Here is a 13,661-nt window from a genome sequence, read left to right on the forward strand (position 1 = left end):
GTTTTTTTGTTTTTTTGTATTTGTCAGAATGGGATACTCCACGACTCTCTTACCAATTCAGTGCCAGTATAACATGCTCTAGTGTACTTTTGGACTCTTGGCTACGACTGTACAAGTGCACACAAGTAAATTCTACCCTGTTATCCTCTACCCACTGATTGAGGATCGAATTGCACATTTCTCTTAACCATGACAGGAGAAAGCAAACAGTGAAACAGAATCATGAGGGATCTTTCTCACTTTACCCTTGTTTTCATTGGTTTGTCCATACCATTCTAATTATCATGAAAGGGCTATGCATATGGAGAGATTGTCTCACTGCCTTCCTGGATCACTGAAAACCATCAGGGTTGAAATTTCATCCGAGTCTTTCGTGACGCCCAGCAAATATTCCCCTCAGATTATTTTACACCTTGAGGGAATTTTGGTCTTTAGTTCAACACTCTTGCTCTGTTCCCAAATGGGGCGCTATTTAGGGGAATTTAAAGAGAAAGCTGAGAAGAATAAACATTTACTGAGTTCTCTTGGCATTCAGTCTCTGAAAAACCACAGTATAAACTATTCATGCTGCTTCTTACATCTGTCAAATCAAAAATTAAAAGCCATAAAAGTGTAACACTGAAAATATGGCATTAGAAAGGATAAAGGTGGCCTTTGTAAAAATAACAAGGAAAGTATATTAGCCAATAAAATATTCTACCTCTTCATTTAAAAGTGCATCGTGGGTAGGACAGAGATGACTCTGAAGCGTTGCTACTCCAGTATTACCCCTTTCCCCCATCAAAACTTGAATAGGTCCAAAACCATACAATGCAAATCACGTTTCTTAGTGTAGCAGCAAAACCACAGCAGTTTTTACGAAAGAAAAAAAAAAAAAAAAAGGAAAAAAAATATCCATATCACTGTCCAGTCTCAAATATCTGAACTTTGAAGTCAGGGAGGGAAAAAGTACCTACGTTGGTCCATGTGGTTTTTGAAACCAGGGTGAAAAATCCCCACAGCAAGAAACCAAGAGGAGAAAGCGTTCCTTGGAGGAGAAGAGGGGCGGTCGCGGGAATGCTGAGCACACTGTGTGGGTCCATGATGTGCTGTCTTCTGGGTCAAAGGCACCCGTGGGACTGAGGCTTCCTCAGAGGGACTTCGTGACGGGAAGCTGCTTTATTTGCTTGACTTTTAGCCAGAGGGGTGGTGAGCGGACCAGCTGGTGTCGTTCGATGGAGCGATGTGGTTTGCTCTGCTCCCTTTCTCCATGCAAGGTACCCTGTTGGCGAGCGTTCCTGTAAAGCAGACAAGGACAGTGTAAACTCCCTGAGCACCCAGACCACTATATCTAGGGTGAGGAGTGACATTTGGGCTTCAGGGCAATGTGCTCAGAGCCTTGTGTGCGGAGTGCTGAGGGCAAGAACTAGACTGAGAATTGGGATGCGTCCACTTCCTGAGTACTCTTCATAAAGTACGGGCTGCTTTCTGTCACTTTTTGGCTTGAAATCTCACTCTGAGATTAAGAAGGGAAGCAGTGAAAACAAATTCTACATCCTCTCTATGAAACCTCCCTCTGCACTTCAGGTGCTTTGTTTCTTAACATACATCAACGAAAATGACTGTCCATCCCTCGCTAGTCAGCCTCAAATGGCTCAGCAGAGTGATAAGTGATTTGGGAAGGAGCACATGAGGATGCTCCTTGGCTCACAGCGCTTTCTGTGCGGAGCAGTCAGCTGGTTCTCTGCAGCCTGTTCATTTTCCCCCACTGCAGATAGGCTCCATGTAACAGAGCACAGGCTGGAGAAGCATCTTTCCCGGTGATTGGTTCCCATGACAGTCATTGCGTTTGATGAATGCATCTTCATAGCGATCGAGTGACAGAATAAAAATCCGTATCAGACGCAGCATGCAAAGTTTTATAAAAAACAGAGTAAGTACTGATCATTACCACTTCACAGTCAGATGTTCTACACCTTGTGCCAACACCAGTGTGCATGGCCAGCACAATGAAATCAGCTATTTATATCTTCCCTCCAAAACAAATGACTTTTTAGGAGAACAACATAGGCTTGTCACTCCAGCTGAACTTGCACCCAACACTCCGCAAACATTGCTGATCAGATAGAAAAATTGCAACGGCTACAAAAGGACAAATTTTTGTAATTATACAGCAACAGAGTTGAGATTATATGGGTTGCCTGAGGAGGACGCACGGGGTTATGCCTGCTTTCTGATGCCAAGCAGTGTGCTGACTCGGGGCTGGAAGACCACTCAAAAGGCAAAGGCAGGCTTGGAGAAGATGACAGAAGAAGAGCAAGCAGGAAGGCTGCCCACTATCAGTGCAGGTGGGGGGAAGGAGAGTAGTTCTGGTGAATGATGACCCAGTTCAGACAGGTAACTTAGAAGGTTCATCTGTGTGGGCTTGGATACCATCAGGGTAGGTGAGAGCTATGCTAATGCCCTGGCAGTAGCAGCAGTCAGGAAGAGCTGCTCCTATTGTGACCTAACTTCTCAGGAGGCCATGCCATTGACTTGTCTTCAGACATGTGTGCACTCACACATAGTTTTTTTTCCATGGCTGCTTCCCTCTTTTTCTGCACTCCACTGAATGCTTCTGTCTCCAGATTCACATCATATTGTTCAGGAAAAAATAGATGCTGGGTGGGGAGGGGCAAAGCAGTCATTGATGTGGGCTGGCATGGCAGACTTTTCAGCACTTAATTCACCCGGACAATGAATGTTGATATGCTAGAGGAGGCCTGGTTCATCTGGGACATGCATGGCCCTGGAGAAAAGGCACTGCAATTCTTTTCTCAGGGAAACTGCTCTGAAAATAAACCACAAGAGTGCATCTGAAGTCAGCATGGGAGCAAGCTCAGCCGTGGAAACACTCTGGAGTCATCTGTTACTTGTAATAGTTCTGTAATTTATCCTATTTTTTTTTTCTCAACTATTCTTAAAGCTTCTTCATTAAAACCTTCCCCTTAGAATACTTGATGATTTATCTTCCCATGAAGTCAGGCTGCCATATTGCAAGAGTCAGGGGAGGCCTTCAGCACAAATGGGATAACAAGTTGGCTCCTTCTGCACCATCCCTTGATTTCGAGGGTGGTGTTTTCTTTCTGCTCTGCTCTTGCTATCTATGGATCCTTCTTCACTTCCAGTCAGATACACAACCTGTGCTTTACCACCCACTGGAATGTCCCCTAATCATCAGGTCTGAATTTTCCTAGGCATAACAGCTGTCACCAGGAATTCATGCTCCAACGTCTTGGTTTTCCATTTTCACACCTCGAGTGTCCTTGTCCTCCTCACCCAGAGCAGGTGCTGCCTTAGGAAGAACCTCTCTATCCACCAGCCAAGGTGTACAGATAGAGAGACTAGTCTTGGAGGCTAACCCAAGTTGTGAACCCACATTTCAGTATCAGTGCTGTCAGGTTTCCTTGCTCATGTCAACCTTCCATACCACCCTCTTATACCACTTTCTACTTTTCACAGCAGCAATTTCCCCAGGACCTCGGTAAATATTTTCTTAATATAATTTTACACAATTTCAAAGAAGTTTATCATCTTTTAAGCTTTTATAGAACAAGTATTCAGGCAGTTCATGAAACTCCCCTTCATTTTCACTCTGAACTAAAGACAAAACCCACGTCAGCTACATCCTCTTCCCAGCCTCACAGCACCATCATTCTCTGGGCTTTCACTCTAGTTCACATTTGGGTGCATTTTGAGGTACATAGGCAAGTCATGCAAAGCGGAAAATGCCACAACAGCTCTGGACTTCTAATCTCAGCCATACCACGTGCCATCTTTGGAACACCACAGAGCATGCAGAGGCCTGATCCTGCTTTACGTTGCATAATCAGATATATTTCCACATCAGCAAGGCAGCCCATTGCCCCACAGTGAGTGCAGCACCAGTCTATTTGGAAGACTTCTAAAAACTGACAGACCTGTTCAAAGTTTGCTTCACCCCAACAGTGCTTCAAGAACAGATCCGGAAGAAGGTATCATCATAGAATCACAGAATGGCTTGGGTTGGAAGAGACCTCAAAGATCATCAAGTTCCAACTCCCATGCCACAGGTAGAGTTGTCAGCCACTACATCAAGTACTAGATCAGATCGCCCAGGGCTCCATTCAATCTGGTCTTAAACACCTCCAGGGACGGGGCATCCACTACCTCTCTGGGCTATGTGTTACAGCACTACATCATTATCTCAGTAAAAAATTTCTCCCTGACATCTAATCTAAATCTCCCTTGCTTTAGTTTAAAACTATTCCCCTTGTTCTATCACTGCACAGCTGTGTAAGTTATTTCCCATAATGACTTCTCATTTAAAAAAAAAAAAAAAAAAGTACTGCTCTTCAATTAATGCTCCCATTCCACACTGGAATAAAGCTGAAACTTTTCAAAGATGTTTTTGTAAATAAACAAACAAAACAAAACATAAAAACTAAAGCAAAAAGAAAATGAAATCCAGACAGTTCATCTTCTTCTTTCCTGAAAACAAGCAATCACAGCCTCACTTTTGTCCCTGGGAAGGTGATGAAACAGCTTATTCTGGATGTCATCTCTAAGAAAGTGGAAGAGAAGAAGGTTATCAGGAATAGTCAACATAAGTTCCCAAGGAGAAATCATGCTTGACCCATCAGGTAGCCTTCTATGATGTCATCTCTGGCGGAGTAGATGAGGGAAGAGCACTGCATGTTGTGTACCTTGACTTCAGCAAGGCTTTTGTCACTCTCTCCCATAACATCCTCATAGGTAAGGTCAGAAAGTGTGGGATAAATGAGTAGATGGTGAGGTGGATAGAGAACTGGCTGACTCACAAAGCTCAGAGGGTTGTGATCAGTGGCACAGTGTCTAGTTGGACGCTTGCAGCTAGTGGTGTTCCCTAGTGGCAAGTACTGGGTCAGGTCTTGTTCGGCATCTTCATCAATGACCTGGGAGAAGGGATAGAATGCACCCTGAGAAACTTGCTGGTGATACACAGCTGGGAGGAGTGGCTGACACACCAGAAGGCTGTGCTGTCATTCAGTGAGACCTGGACAGGATGGAGAGATGTGCAGAGAGGAACCTGATGACGTTTGACAAGGCCACATGGAGAGGAACAACTGCAAGCATCTGTATAGGTTAGAAGCTGACTTGCTGCAAAAGAGCTCTGCAGAGAAGGACCTGGGTGTCCTGGTGGATGACAGGTTGGCTGTGAGCCAGCAGCGTGCCTTTGTGGCCAAGAAGGCCAATGGGATCCTGGGGTTCAAGGGAGGTGATCCTCCCCCTCTTCTCTGCCCTGATGAGGCCACATCTGGAGTAGTGTCCTCTTCTGGGCTCTCCAGTTCAAGAAAGACAGGGAACTTCTAGAGAGAGTCCAGCAAAAGGCCACAAAGATGATGAGGAGCCTGGAGCATCTCACTTGTGAGGTAAGACTGAGAGACATGGGACTGTTCAGCCTGGAGAAGAATGGACTGGGGTATCTTATCAATGCTTACAAATATCTAAAGGGAGGGTGTCAAGTAGATGGGGCCAAGTTCTTTCCTGTGGTGTTCCTTTCTGTGGTGCTCTTGTTCTGTCACTGTGCCCAGCAAAAGAACAAGAGGCAACAGGCACAAACTGGAACATAGTAAGTTTCATGTGAACAAGAGGAAAAGCTTTACTTTGATGTTTTACTTTGATGGTGACACAGCACTGGAATAGGCTGCCCAGATTTTCCCTGTTTCTTATGCGCCCTCCATCCCCAAGAAAACAGAAACAATATCTTCCCACCAAAATAACTGGTCCAGCAATAACTGCTGAACTGCTTCAAATAAAACCTAATTGGAATGTTAATTGCACTTTGAAAGTCAGGGTCAGAATTCAAATCTTCAGTGACCTCATCATGTAACTTTTATTTATGCTAGCCTTCAAGCATCTCTCAGTTGCAGAATTCCTGTGGTAAAGGGTATTTTTCGCCTTTGGATAAGAAACTTAGAAGTGGCAGCACAAGTGGTTCATGAAAGCTTATAAGCATTTGGAGTGCAAGCAGGCAGCAGATCACAATGACACAAAAAAGTTTTGCATTTTACCATTCGGGCTCCAAATAAATAGCTGAAAATTGTTCTAACCATAGGCTTAAATATCAGTTGACCAATGATGGGATGCAGATCTTTCCAGAGAGGCTGCAACTCGATAGTTGTTTTATTCTGCACTACTCAATCCCTACAATTTCTTTCTTTCTTTTTTTTTTTTTGGTAATTGTACGCTTCCATAGGAGCTGATTACATTACACAGCCTGAAAGTCCAAAAGCAGAGCTGGAAGAGAGAGTGTGGCAGAGACTGGGGATGTCCTCTCAACAAACACAGTTCAGCCTCTTTGCCGCTGAATAATTTGTTGTTGTAGGTTGGCTTGAATTTAAGACAGTAATGTTTCAGAAACACTTGGAAAAGCAAGCCAGCTGCAGAGAGGATATTACAAATTGAGACACATGTTGTACAGGAATACTATTCTTTTCAAATACCAAAATTGTGTCTGGGGAAGTAAAGCTATGCAAATGAGTCAGAGACAGAACCTCATTCCGTAATGTGCCGAGAGCCTTCAGCTTTCATTAGAAGTTCCAAGAGCTAAGCTTGTACACTACTTCAAAGGATCAAGCCCAGACATTTAATTAGCTGTAATTGTCATGGCAGAAGTGAATGTGGAATATGTGAGGGGTTTGTAAAATGCTGGAGTTTGATTCGTATCTCTCACAAGATGGTCACATGCACTTCTAAACACAATTCCTGGTCCCAGGAGTGAAATGCATCTTCTTATCAAAAAAGTATGAACAAGGTAAGGTTATGGCTCAGGTAAGACTCAGCTGTGAGGCCTTGATTGATGGAGGCATCCAGCAATGTACTGAACTTCCTTGTTTTGCTGTAGGAAACCTAAAAATTAGACAGGGAAGAACTCAGGAGGTAATCTGGAAATTAAAAAAAAATGCTTCAGAAAATCTCGCTTGGCATAGCCTTGACTTCCTCCTGATTTCTTGCACAAACAGCTTTACTTCTGCTTTACTTGATTCTCCCATAGATTTTTGAACAGGAATTCTCTTTTTCTTCACTTCTGTCACTCACTGTTTGATTATGTCCAGTTTTTTTACAACCGCCATCTTCAAAAGTGTTTTGCACCTTCCTGACCCACTTTCAGTTATTGCTCATAACACTGAGAAACAGTTTACAAGCTCCTCACAACTCTTCAGAGTTCACCACTCAGCTTAGAAGCTGGCCATGGTTGTCTCAGGGTCAAGCTTCACAAAGGCATTTGAGTGCTTAACTCTTTATCAGATTTCAGTGGCAATGAGGCACGTGCTGTCTAACACCTTGTCCTCCGAATGTAAAAGGTAATCATTGGCTCTGATTATGTTTTTACAAGGATGGCTGTCTGCTTAACTCTGATCTTTGTTGTTGTACACTCTGTATTTAACCATGAGTTGTGCTTTTCTCTCTATAAATTTTATGTGCTCCAGTAGCTTTGGTAGTTCAACAGCATGAGAACACACTGCTGGAGAGCCCAAGCTTCTCGCTACAACCATTACATACTTAATATTTTTGAATGTAGCCAAATCTGCAGCTACAATATAAGGACATAAAACTATTAGAGAATGTTCACAGGAGGGCTATGAAGATGCTGAAGGATCTAGAGGACAAGGTGTATGAGGAGCAACTGAGGTCCCTGGGTTTGCTCAGCCCAGAGCAGAGGAGCTGAGGGGAGCCCTCATGGCAGCTGCAGCTCCTCACAGGGAGTGGATGAGCAGTGCTGGGCTCTGCTCTGTGTGACAGTGATAGGGCCCGAGGGAACGGCATGGAGCTGTGTCAGGGGAGGGGCAGCTTGGGTGGCTGAAGATCTGGCCTTGTGTTTTATTTGCTGATACTGACTACTTTCTGCAAAATACCAGGTGTAGCTATTTTCTAAACTGAGTTCAGGAATCAGATGTTCTATTTAAAACATATGCCCTGGGAGGTTTTATGGAAAATCAGGAGGAACCCATCAGAAACTAGCACTTGTTGAAAGGATTTCAAGGCATGTACACTGATCTACAGCACTGTACCACAAACCTACTATTTACTGCCACTGAGATGGAAGCTATCGCTCCCACATCCCAGCAGCAAGACGTGGGAGCCGAAAGCGGCTCTGCAAGTATGTCATTTTATACTTCAACATTTTGAGAACCCTTTCCTTTCTTTTCCTGTTTCTTTCTTTTCTCCTCTTTTTTCTTACTCTATTTTTTCTCCTTCCTTCCTTCCTTCCTTCCTTCCTTCCTTCCTTCCTTCCTTCCTTCCTTCCGTCTCGTCTCTCTCTCTCTCTCTCTCTCTCTCTCTCTCTCTCTCTCTCTCTCTCTCTCTCTCTCTCTCTCTCTCTCTCTCTCTCTCTCTCTCTCTCTCTCTCTCTCTCTCTCTCTCTCTCTCTCTCTCTCTCTCTCTCTCTCTCTCTCTCTCTCTCTCTCTCTCTCTCTCTCCTCCTCCTCCTCCTCCTTCAAAACCCTTTTCTGACTCAACGTATCTTAAAAGCTACTCAGGCAATTTTTAAATGTAAGATCACATTGCTTGAGCCAGGAAGCTCTCAAAGGCAAAACATCAGTTCCAAGCAAATGTGTTTAAGGATATGTGGTGCTAACAATCTCTCCTCTCACCCTGAGAATAAATGGAAATATTCTGTAGGCTCATAAGAAGGGTGAAGGAAAAATTCTGAACCAGAAGAATAGGTGTTAAGTGTATGAGTTCAATTACTTAGCTGATTTAAATTAATTTAGCACCAGTAGAACTATATCCAATTAAAATTAGCTAAGGCTCTGGCCCATAGTAGCGCATCAACAAAGATGACTGGCATAAAAATCTGTGTAAATATACAAAATCTGTTTTGAAACATACCTTTAAGGTCAAATTCTAACCTGGTCAGAGCAATGAGAGCAGGGTATGATGCTGTAGATAGATGCTACAGTGATGGGTGAGCTATAAAATTCTTAAGGCAGAAAGGGAGGTTAATAGCTATGGCTCTTGCCTTAGGAATCCTGACCAGAGAAGGAAATCTTGTGCTGGACCATTATGGGCAGGGGAGTTCACAGTGGGATATATATTACTTCTAGCCTAAACTGGAGCACTCTGTTCATTGTACACTTTTATGACTACAATGTATGGACTAGACAGTTGGAAGTTTGGGCCTATAACTCATCGGATGCTGACCCCAGGATATATAGGTTGGCTCAGTAGGTGGCCACACTTATTATTTCCATTACTTCTGGGAGAAATTCTGTTTACACAAGCAGAAAAACTCCTTCCTTTCTTTACCCCTCTGCCCGCAACTTAGGACAAGTTAACAAACACACACACACATACACAGAAACTAGTTTTGAGTTTAGCCTGTGCCATTTCATTTTCCATTCACTTTACCAGTACTATTATGTTAAAGTCAAGCAATCTTTACAGTTTTCAGTTTTCCTTAGAAAACCATATCCTGCACCGAAACTGTGGGGTTAAAGCTGATCCTGCCTGCACGTAGAGAATGCAGGCAGGCAACATTAATTTAAAAACTCCTGTTGCTCAAAAAAAACTGCACTTAACAGTCTTACTTGCTTCATTGCTTTACCATAGTAGGACTTCGGCACAAGGACATCTTTTACCATTTCTTTTAATTGCATCAAAATAGAACAGCTTGACAGTCCACATCCTGATGGAGAGACTAAACTTTAACATCAAGGATTATGTTGCTGATTAGCACTTCCAATAATCAAGTAATTGGTACATTAAATAATCTGGAGTTTGGCAACTTGCCTGAAAAGGTCACGCTTGCACTGATTCCTTTTTAGAGAGTCCATGTTGCCATTACATGAATTCAATCTGTTTGTCCAGAATTCTAGCGTAAAAATATTTGGCTAATTTCCTTCATTTCATACAATTTGATGGGAAATAAAATCCAGGAAAAGCTGCACACTATGGCAATGTGTTCAGACTTTCCAGCTGGGGGATGGGATCAGGAGAAAAAAAGACAACTCTCTGGACATTTTCTTCTCTCGGGTCAGCGTGACCAGTGCAATGAAAAACGCTAAGGGTCCCAGTCAGCACAATTAGTAATACAGAACCTACTCTCTTTGTTTTTTATTAGAATTTTTGTCAGGCTGGGAGATTCTGGTGTGGGATATTCCCCACAGCCGTGTTGCTGACAGAGCAGGCTTTTCTCTCCACCCTTCTCAAGATCTGGGCAGAGAAGCCATGGAAATGGTGGAGGTCCAGTCTGTGGTGTAAGCTTGAAGCGATACTGTGCCCAACATTTGTCCCCACTCTGAGTCCTGCACAGCCCTTGCAGCCTTGAAGGCCAGAAATATGTAATACAGAAAAACAGGTTCCACGGCCCCCCTGGACTGGCTGTTACCAGCACTAGTGAAAGGAGGGCTCTGCGTGAAACCAAGGAGTCCTCACCTCAAATCAATCATTGGGCCTACACAAATCACTTGTGCGTGCCTTGAGAGACTTAAAACCCACCCACATTTCACTGAGGTACCCGCTGGAATGAGATGGTTATCAAACTGTTTATTTCTGCAGCACATTTGAGGTATCCTCTTTCCCTTGAAACACACAAAGATCCTGGTCTCACGTGTCTGCATAGAGGCTACTTCTTTTCTTTTTTTGTGAAGAAAGGAGGGACAAGCACAGCTTGACTAACAGCCACTGCTGTGCTATGCCAAGCTATTGCATGAAGTCCCAGCAGCATGACAGACTACTAAGCTGGGCTTTGTCTCCCTTAAATTCCAGCATGTATGGGGATGTCGAGGTCTGCTCCAGTCACCCTCTGTTTCCTTCACAGCAGAGAGAAATAAAGTGCTCCTAGGGCACAATTCATCTCAGCTGTCTTCACTGTCGATTCAGGATGAGCTCAACTGCCTCTCTGAAGTGCCTGTTTCTCTAGTCTGGTTTAAAAGAGGGTTCAGACAATGAGATCAGCTGTGTCTTCATTACTGATGTCTACACAGGGTCAGCTTGGGTTTGCCTAGCAAACTGAGAACTTTCCTGTAAGAAAGTCCTTCCACTGAGACAAAGGACTGTGTAAAACTTGGTGAATGGGAAAATGGTTATTCCTGAGGATAACTGAAGTGCTAACTATTGACATTTAGAGAATATAGACAGCTGAGAATAATAACCAAGTGGAAAAGCATCTCTCTTTTCAGTGCAGACTGTACCGTTTGCCCGCTCCCTCTGTGAAACACCATCCTCGATATCACGCATTATCATGCCAACAGGTAAAATACACAACTCAGTGAAGCCAGAATTCTCCCTGAGTTTAAAGGCTCTGGCTCTGGATGATGCTAAAGCCCTCCCAGGGCTGAGACATCAGAGAGGTGGCATTAATGCAGCCTGGGTGGTCCGGGTAAGCTATGTGCACATGGAAGTCAATGCATGCTAAGAAACAGCCTGTAAGACTACAGCATCAGCACACAAGTGCACAAGTCTTTTAGCACTGGATTGAAACAAAGCACAGCTATGGGGAGATGGAGCAAGGTGGGAGGAGTTGTGTTAACCATGGTTGTTCTAAAATGAAATAGAATGCATTCAGTGAAACAGTGGGCTTCTCATTTGATCCAGTCCCTACCCCTAAGTAAAAGCATACGTACATTTATGCAGAGACAAATTTTCAAGCTCCAAAGGTGGGACATTGGGCTGTGCAAAAAAGATCTTGCTGCTTAAATAACCAAATAATAGAGCAGATGGACATTCAGTCCATCCATACCAGGGGGAGCTTAGGGAAATCCCTCCAGCAGTGCTTAGGAGAGTGTAAAAGTTTTAAATATACATTTAACTTCTGAGTTATTGTATATATTGATTATTAGCCCAAGAAAGTTACAGGTATCCTTTGTTCTTACAAATGTGTCTTTTAAATGTGTCAGTACATGCCTAAAGCAAAGAATAACAGCTCTGTTCCACCAAAGAAAATAAATAAATACTGCATGTGATCAAAGGAGGTAACATTTCAGCAGGGCAGCCAGAATAGGGAAAGTGACAGTAACAAATACAAGGGAGTCCTGGCTACACTATGGAATCTTCGATGGTGCGATTAGCCTGCCCTGGTGGAGCAGGGAGATACTGCAATGCTTCAACTCCCACAGCATGCACTATCTATGGCTATAGATGCCAAGCTGCTCAAGGTAATGTTCATATTGCACTGCTGCAGTCAGTATTTGTGCTACCAGGGACAGGGATTTACTGGAGGCTACAGAATATTCCATGGATTATAATGAAATCTGGCATCTCACCAAGCCACATCCAACAAAACATCAGTATCTTGCTGCTGAACAGATTTCTTCTAACACCTACCATTTTCCCTTTTCCTGAAAGAAGCTCTCCATGCTTGTGAATCTAAACAAATACATTCGTTTCTTGCTCACAAGTTTGAAGCAACAGACACATATTAAACAGTTTTATAAAGATGCTGTTTTATCAGAGGGATCAGTAAGTTGGGAATAAGGAGTAAAGAGTGGGGGAGGATTCTGTCTCTCTAGCAGAAACGTTGGCCAAGCCAAGTCCTTGGCCAAGCCACAGCTGTTGGTAGACTTATCCAAACTGCTGCCTCATTTTACAGCTCTCTCATTGACCACACACCTATAGCAACTGCAGGGCTGAGGGAAATCTCAAGTGCCAAAGACAAGTGCCTCAGGTAAGAGAGCAAAGCCCCACGGCAAGACCTACAGCTGCATGCTGCCTATTGAGTGCCCCTTGAACTAAGCCACAGCAGGCAGGTCCAACAGCTGATAGTCCCTACATGCTGACACCTGGGGAAAGTAGGCTCAGCAAGGGGGACTCAGCCCTGGAGAGCATCTTGGCTAGAAGCGAGAGTACGGTCTGGAGGCGGACCAAAGCAAGATGGCTGGAGATGACCATTTGGTAAGTCAACTGGATCCAAGCTAACTGTAAGCAGCTGGGTAATCCTGCTCTATGCTACGCTGTAGGGCAATTTCAATCATCATCATGAAGGCTTGAGTTGCTGCGTAACTCAGCTGGAATAAGTAAGCAGATTAATGGCCCAGACCTAAGCCATATCCTAGGCAGAAAACCACTGAATTTGATATACACAACACACAGCCAGCACCATCACAAAATGTTCTGTGAGCAAAAGTGTAATGAGGCTGCAGATATATGGAGTACTGACAAGAACAAATGCAGTGCAACACAAAGAACAATATTAAAACATAAATACTGATACTTTTCTAAAAGTGCTGATAAATTGGAATCCGTGTCTTTCTGTTTCAGAAAGGCCACATCCACATTTGACCTCATACCTGAAAATAACCATTCTACTCACACAGAAGGCAGTAGTGATTACACAAACCTTTACTTATTCTGATTTCGAATTCGGAGACACCTCCTTTTCAATGGTGGCTCCAGATCCTCTGGCCCTGTGCTGAGGATTGGCGTTGACATAATACACGGCGCGATAGCAGTCTTTTCTGCTGGTTTTGGCACAGGCTGGATCACACAACCTGTCTTGGGCAGCATCCGCAAAGCATACGCATGGTCCTCGTCTGCCGGATTGTTGAGGTTGGGATCCTGCTTGTCTCCTCCAGCAAGGGGCTCTTCCCCAGCCTTTTTGCCAGTGTCTCCCTCGAGGTGGCAGTTCGATGCGCAGTTATTCTCCTTCACAGACTCCAGCTCGCTCACCGCCAGCTCCTCTG

The 13,661-nt window shown here is 43.9% G+C and overlaps 1 protein-coding gene and 1 long non-coding RNA gene across 2 annotated transcripts in view; both read right to left on the reverse strand.

The window, feature by feature from the left end:
- LOC109366170 lies at positions 1–13,655 on the reverse strand. Its single transcript, XR_002112304.1, has 2 exons — positions 13,319–13,655; positions 1–1,277 (listed from the first exon to the last, which is right to left on the reverse strand). It is a non-coding gene; the product is annotated as an uncharacterized LOC109366170 (long non-coding RNA).
- The window catches only part of PRDM1 (PR/SET domain 1), a 690,597-nt gene that overhangs the window by 543,642 nt on the left and 133,294 nt on the right, over positions 1–13,661 (reverse strand).

This window comes from Meleagris gallopavo, chromosome 2 (assembly GCF_000146605.3).
Source record: "Meleagris gallopavo isolate NT-WF06-2002-E0010 breed Aviagen turkey brand Nicholas breeding stock chromosome 2, Turkey_5.1, whole genome shotgun sequence".
NCBI classification, from domain to species: domain Eukaryota; kingdom Metazoa; phylum Chordata; class Aves; order Galliformes; family Phasianidae; genus Meleagris; species Meleagris gallopavo.